Genomic DNA, 6,977 nt, shown 5'->3' on the forward strand with positions numbered 1-6,977 from the left:
CATCAGATCTTTTCAAAAGAGATGTCCTTTCTGTTTGTTTGTTTTTTCTTTTTTTAAAAAATAATTTTAACATGGGGACCTTGGGGAAGGGTGAAGGGGGGAGGGGAGATGCAGGGAGGGGAGCAGAGGAAAATGTAGAGCTCAATAAATATCAATAAAAAATGTAAAAAAAAAAAGATTTGTGAGTTCCAATCCTTATTTCAAACTGCTACATACACAGAAACAGTTATGTCTTTCCAGCATGTATAAAGCACTAAGCAAACCAATCTGTTCTCACCAGAGACACCAGTGGAGAGCGCGAACTCAGTCCCCCACTAACAGAAATTATGCAGTCAAGTTTCCCACATTTGGGGAAATCGCAGAGGTCAACACACCCCAAGTGTAATGGGTGAGCCTCACCCTGGGAAAACCACCTGCATGATCATGGTATCTCCCCTGCCAGGTAAGTATTGCTTGTTTGTTTTTGAATGGGCCCGAATTTCCTTTTTGTATGGCTTCTGATTTTAGTTATTGAAAACCAATTATTTGAATATAATAATTTAACTCTGAGAATCAAATTCTCTCCCTCCCCAAGAGTTATCTGGTTTTTCTTACTGTCTTGGAGGTCTTGGTAGTTATTTTCAGGGATGGAGGTATATATAGTTCAGTTGGTAAAATGCTTTCCTGCCATTCACAAAGCCCTACCTAGTTTTGTCCCCAGCACCACAGAAACCAGACTTGCTGGCACAGAACTGTCATCTCAGAACTCAGGAGGTAGAGGTAGGGGAATTAGGAATGCAAGGTCTCAACACAAAAGAAAAGACGAAGCATTATTTTAGAATGTCTCTATAACAAGGAGTATCCTGAAGGATAAACTAAATCCATGTCTTTTCTGAGCCTGCATTTTCCCTGGTTACCATGGCCCTGCACTTCCTACTTTTGCCTGTTCCTTTATTCATGAATGTCTTAGTTTCTAATCTGGCTCTGAAGTAGGTGAGAGACAAGAACGAAGGGGTTGTATGTAGCTCTTGGCTTTCTGAATCTTTTGAAAATCTCCTCCAGCAGGAGTGAGGACACACAGCGTTGGAGTGGGTGCAGCAACAGTGGCTAGAACTTTCTGGGTCTCTGTGATCAGAATCAGCAATCAGTGATTATGAGCAGAGCTCCATGACACAGGGAGGCAGGAGCATTTCCCTCACCCTGCCTGGGACAAAGTAGAAACAATTTGCTCCAGGGACACATTCAAAGCCGCCTGCCACCAGCTCGCCCGGCTGAGGAGTGGGGGATGGTAGCTGCTTCTGTGCTAAGAGCTAAAATTGACCAAAATTGACTGCAATTTACTGTGTAAGCCTTCCCTTCAATGGTCTCCAGACTTTCCAAATAGTTTCATAGGACAGTTCTGCCCGTATAATTGTTGTCTGGTTGGGGAGACAGATTCCTGCTTTGCCAGCTTCCCAGAATTCTCTCTCTACTTCCGGTTATTATGTGCTTTATTGAAAACTATTCCCACTCAGCTTATTTATTCTTTTTTTAACGCTGCCTTCACACTACCAAGGCAGAAGTGGGTGATTCTGACACAGGCTGAATGCACAGCAAAGCCAAAACTGTCACTATCCAGCACTTTACAATGTACTCTTTTATTCCTTTGTTTTTATTTTATATATGCTAGTCCTTGCCCGCATGTATATATGTATGCCACATGCGTGCCTGGTATCTGTGAAGTCCAGAAGAAGATGTCAAGAGCTGAATCTATAAGCTTTTGTAAGCCCCCTGTCGGTGCTGGGAACCAACCCCGGGTCCTCTGCAAGACCAGCAAATGGTTCTAACTACTGAGTCATCTCTCCAGCTGGTATTTAGAAAATAAATTCATTAATTACTACAGAGAAATGGGGTATAAAAACCACCATGACATTTTATAAGAAGGACATCTATTTTTTTCCAAAGAAATGAGAACTAAAACTATAGAATACAGTGCGGTGTGCATGTGTGTGCACGCAAGCATGATCCAAGACAACAATACCAAAGAACAAAATGTAAAATTTGTCTGCATTTTTAAGATAATCACTGGATGAAGTTACCCATGACTGCAGTGGGTTGGTTTAGCTGTATTTCACACTCCTAGGGGGATGTCTTTACACTCTACTTTGGCAAGTTGCTGTAGAATTATAGAGGATGAATAGAATAAATTTTGTGTTCATTATGAAGGTGTATTATGTTCCCAGTTCATCACTAGTCAACATCTAAGAGGCTGTCCCAGAAAACTTCCACCAAAACATTCTGGGGCTAACTCAGAAATAGGCAATCTCAAGAACCAAAGAATAGTTACTCTGGTTGTAGGTTAAAACCATGTGTCAAGGCAGAGTCCCTAACACTGATGGGGTACGTAAAAGTACGCTCTACTCAGTGAAGAAAGACAGGATCCCCATCTTGGGTGCAGTCAAACTGTGGGTGCATATATCACACCCACCTTGACTGAATAAACAAAACTTAGAGCAGCTTCTCATTTTCTCTGTTGGTTTGTCCCAGGAGGCCTCAGCTCTCTGGACACCCTCCCTTCTCAAGGTCACTGTCATATCATCTGGGTGTCCCTTCGCCTTCATAGTCCCTGGTCTTTGAATTAAAGTGTGTGGTAACGATCAATTAATAAATACATAAATAAGGAATGTATACCATTTTAAAATCGCAAGGCAAGGTTGGTGAGATGGCTGGGGATAAAGGTACCTGACAACCTGAGTTCAATCCCAAAACTCCCATGGTAGGAGGAGAGGACCAGCTGTCCTCTGGCCTCCACATGAGTGCCAGGCATATACACACACAGACACAGACAAATAGACAGAGATAGATACATACATACACACATGTGCGCACACACATACACACAACTATAAGTAATATATATATATATGTATTTAAAATATTTTTTTAAAAAAGAATCAAAGGCAAGTTAGAAGTGGTGGTACATACCTGTAATTACTCTGAAAGCTAAGCCGTGAATTTGAGGCCAGCCTGGGCTACATTTTGGAGGTCCTCTGGGGCAGGGGGAAAAAAGGAGGAGAGGGCAGTGAGGGAAAGGAAGGGTCTACACAGCTCTGCTTCATTCCTCACTTTGCTATGGTAAAACTGCCAGGCAGAGAGGAAATTCCAGGACCCTTGATCAGTAGTAATTCTACCTTCCAGTCACCAGCAACCTGATTTCAGCGGAGACTGCAGCAGCTGCTGTGTGAGCTGATGGGCCTGCTGTGGCCTGGTCGACAGTGACGTGGAAGATGTTGTTGACATTAATGTTTTATGAGTGTTTATCCAGTCCCATGGGAAGGACTAGACACCACATTCCACCTATCCTGGGTGGGATAGAGACAGCCACCCATCTCTTCTGCAAGCCAAATGAAGTGGTCCTGGAGGGGCTCATCTCTGAGCCTGTATCTGCTATGAAAGATCGCTAGTTATCTACCCAGGAGCATCCATATTAATAACAGCGATGTGACCATTAACTATCTACCCAGAATCCAACCTGTCTCTTTTGTCAATAACAGAGCTCTGATTTGATCAAAGGTGGGAGTGTACACAGCTGAAAATATGAATTCCCAGCTTCTCTTATGGAGAGTGAACAATCCCATGACTAAATTCTAGCTTCAGATACCTAGGCCTTTGTGGGGAAACCCTTGTAAAATGACTGCTAAATCAGCTGTCTGTCCCCTTTGGCCTCCTCCACCCCCCTCGTCTTGCAGAACCAGGATTCACTAGCTGGAAGGGCAGTATCTGATTTGTGGCCTTGAGGTGGCCTTGTGAGTGGGAGCCGAAAGGACGCCTTGTTGAAAGAGTCACTCCACAGTCCCTGCATTTCTGTGTTTAGTTATCTATATTCAAATTTCATTTATATGAGAGAAACAAAATAAGCCTCTAGCTTCTAGACATCTGTTGCTAAGAGCGGAATGTAATTCTTAATGTCCCACGGGCCAGACAAGTCACCCCAGAGGTGGTAAGTGAGCTATACCTACCATGCATGATAAGCACAATTGGGTAATAATAGAGCATTTGGGGGACACTTTTAATTGGGCCTAATGTGACAGAGGGTGGTAATACACGGGAAGGTAGCTCCAGCCTGACCCAAAGAGACCAAAAAGCCCACTGTTTATATAGCCAGAAAAGAGGCATGAGAGGTTTTATACAGTGGCTAATCCTCTATTCACAGACTTCTGTAAGTCATCAGGAAATGTGTCCCCCATGCTCTGTCTGATCAGTAATGGCTGCAAGATGATTGGGGACCATCCAGAGTCATTTGCGGATAAGGTCATCTGATGTGGGATCTCCTTCTGTATATGTGTTGCTTTTATTGGTTGATGAATAAAGCAGTTTTGGCCAGTGGCTAAGCAGAATAAAGTCAGGCAGGAAATCCTGACTGATATAGATAGGTAGGTAGATAGATAGATAGATAGATAGATAGATAGATAGATAGATAGAGACAGAGAGAGAAAGCAAAGTCAAAGAGACATCCATGTAGGTGCTGAAGGAGAAAGACGTCAGAACCTTACCAGTAAGCCCTAAGCCTTATGGTAAAATATAAAATAATAGAAATGGGTTAATTTAAGTTGTAAGAGCTAGCTAGGAATATGCCTGAGTCGTTGGCCAAGCAGTGTTATAATTAAGAAGATTTTGTGTGATTATTCGGGTTTGGGTGGCCGGGAAACGGAATCACAGTCTCAGTTTACAGTCATCTAGTCCCTGAGGCTTATCATATCAAAGAAAAGCTTCCCAGAACCGATGCAAGTTGCTTGGGACAGCCTACCTGGAACAGAACCTTCTAGAGCAGAAGCTGTGATCCAGCAGCAGTCACGATCACAGTAGTCTTCACAGCTGGAATCTTCTAGGGAATTCCACGAAGGAAGGGTTAAGGCAGACAGGCTGCCAGAATGATATTCTGGCTGAGAGCCCAAGAATGGAGCTGCATCAGTGATAAATAACTCCTTGCCCGGGAAAGCCGAGCATAAGGGAAGCTCAGACAGCTGTTCATCAAGCAGCTAACTGTTCTGCTCCTTGCAGTTTAGATTACCTGAGGAAAAGCAAGGATTCAGGAGTGCTTCCAATAAAGTCCTATCATAAATTTAGCATTCTTAATAATACTTAATAGTACTTAACCCCCAGAGGAAGTCAGGGTTGTCTAGATCATTCTCACTCAGGAAAACAATGAAGAAAAGAAGCTCTGAAAGTGTGACCACCTTTTTTGGCTAAAACAAAGCTATGAAGAGGAAAAATTCTGGCATCTTCAATGTAAACCAAAACTGCCCCCCCCCGCCTCACCCCTGTCTTACCTACCTGCACTCGCACCCCTGTAAGCTTGAAACTGACTCGTATCCCAGAGGCTCTGGAGTGGGTGGTGCAGCCATCGCCGACTCCCAGGCAGAAACATTTGCCTGACCTCTGCTTTTGGAATGCCTACATGTAACCCTAAGAGCCCAGGATGGCTCGAACTTGGCAACTGCCTGGTTCATACCTCCCACACAGTAAATTTTGGTTGTATTTTTTATGGAAGATGGGGGAAATCAACATCAAAGTAAACACGGCTGTAATTTTCAAGGGCAAAAAGATTGAGGAGAATATTTTTTTTTAAATTGCAGCGACAATTTACAGTTACGATCTATGCTGATAGTCGATGGAAAGTAGGGGGGGAAATAGTCCCCTTTAAGAATAGTCTGTGGTTCTTATCCATACTATGATCACAGCAACAAATCAAACAAACACAGAGTTGGAGGAGGACCTAAAAGGGACGAAGAGGCACCCATGGCCCATTTATTTGAGCTACTGGTTTTCTCAAGGCCAGCTGTGCTTACCACAGTGACCATTTAGCTCCTAAGCAGGCCCTCTGTGTGCCAGTCGTCCACTCTGGCCTGATTGGCTTCTTCCACACATTTGTATTTCTCCTCAATGGAAACGAATTAATTTATCTGTTGGTGGTATGGTGTCTGTGGCACCAAGTACCCCGTAGCTCCCTAGAGCAGAAGAGTCAAGGCTAAGCTGATATGGATGACACTCACCTTAGAGGCTCCCCAGTTCACATAACCCCAGAAAAACAAACACACACACACACACACACACACACACACACACACATGTTCCTTCAAAGTAATATTTGGTACCAAGCTAAGGTCCAGAAACCTGACCCACTCAAAAGCCAACACCCAAGACAGGCCTAAGGGTAAAGGAAGGAGACTTTACTGGGGGTACCAGCAATCTGGAAGAAGGGAGGTGAGCCTCTAGATGCCCTGCTTCTAAATTTATAGAGAAACAGGGCAACATTTCTAGAGAGCCGTTATAATGAATGGGAGGGATACTCATGTTTTTCTCTGGGAATAGTTTGAGATCGTCCAAGAACCTGAGTGCCACCTCTTTCCGCTGTTTTTACTGTCTTTTGTGGTCACGGTAGCTGGTAAGTGTATCTTTAACCTTCAAGAGAGAAAGGAGAAAGCCTAGGTAAGTCTAGGTCAAGGCAACCCAGTATTCTAGTTCTGGACAAAACGTTTCTCAAATCATTAACATGCCTACATGCAGAGCCGTGTAGAATCTGCCCAAAAGGTGGAGGCTGTAAAGGAGACAGACACAATGTGAAGTCAGAGATGTCAAGCTTTTCATCTTGGCCCAGTTAGCTGGACATCTGCAGACCAAAGCAAAAAGTCATATTTTCAGCAAAAGTGGTCTTTTTAAGTCTCTGAAAAGTAACCAGGCAACCATTATCATCATAATCCCTAGATCACAGGAACTGTCTACAGTAAAGCTGGCGGGAGACTAATAATGCGTTGCCCAGCTGTGTGACCTCCAAAATGAGTGATTTTTTTTTTTAGTCAACCAAAAGAATTGAAGCTAAAGGGCTTAATTAGGTTTTAGTAATGCAACTTCTACAACTGTTTAGCTACTGAGGACCACTGCACTCTATGTTAGCTCCCCTGGTCACCAGCCTGGTTCTGTTGTTACCCCTGTTTTACGGTGAAGTATACAAACTTAAG

The 6,977-nt window shown here is 43.5% G+C and overlaps 1 non-coding gene across 1 annotated transcript; it reads right to left on the reverse strand.

Annotated features, from left to right (window-relative positions):
* Positions 1 to 286: 286 nt before the first annotated feature.
* Positions 287 to 450, reverse strand: LOC125391996 (U1 spliceosomal RNA). Its single transcript, XR_007229357.3, has one exon. It is a non-coding gene; the product is annotated as a U1 spliceosomal RNA (small nuclear RNA).
* Positions 451 to 6,977: the final 6,527 nt, after the last annotated feature.

This window comes from Myodes glareolus, chromosome 5, assembly GCF_982192425.1.
Source record: "Myodes glareolus chromosome 5, mMyoGla1.1, whole genome shotgun sequence".
NCBI classification, from domain to species: domain Eukaryota; kingdom Metazoa; phylum Chordata; class Mammalia; order Rodentia; family Cricetidae; genus Myodes; species Myodes glareolus.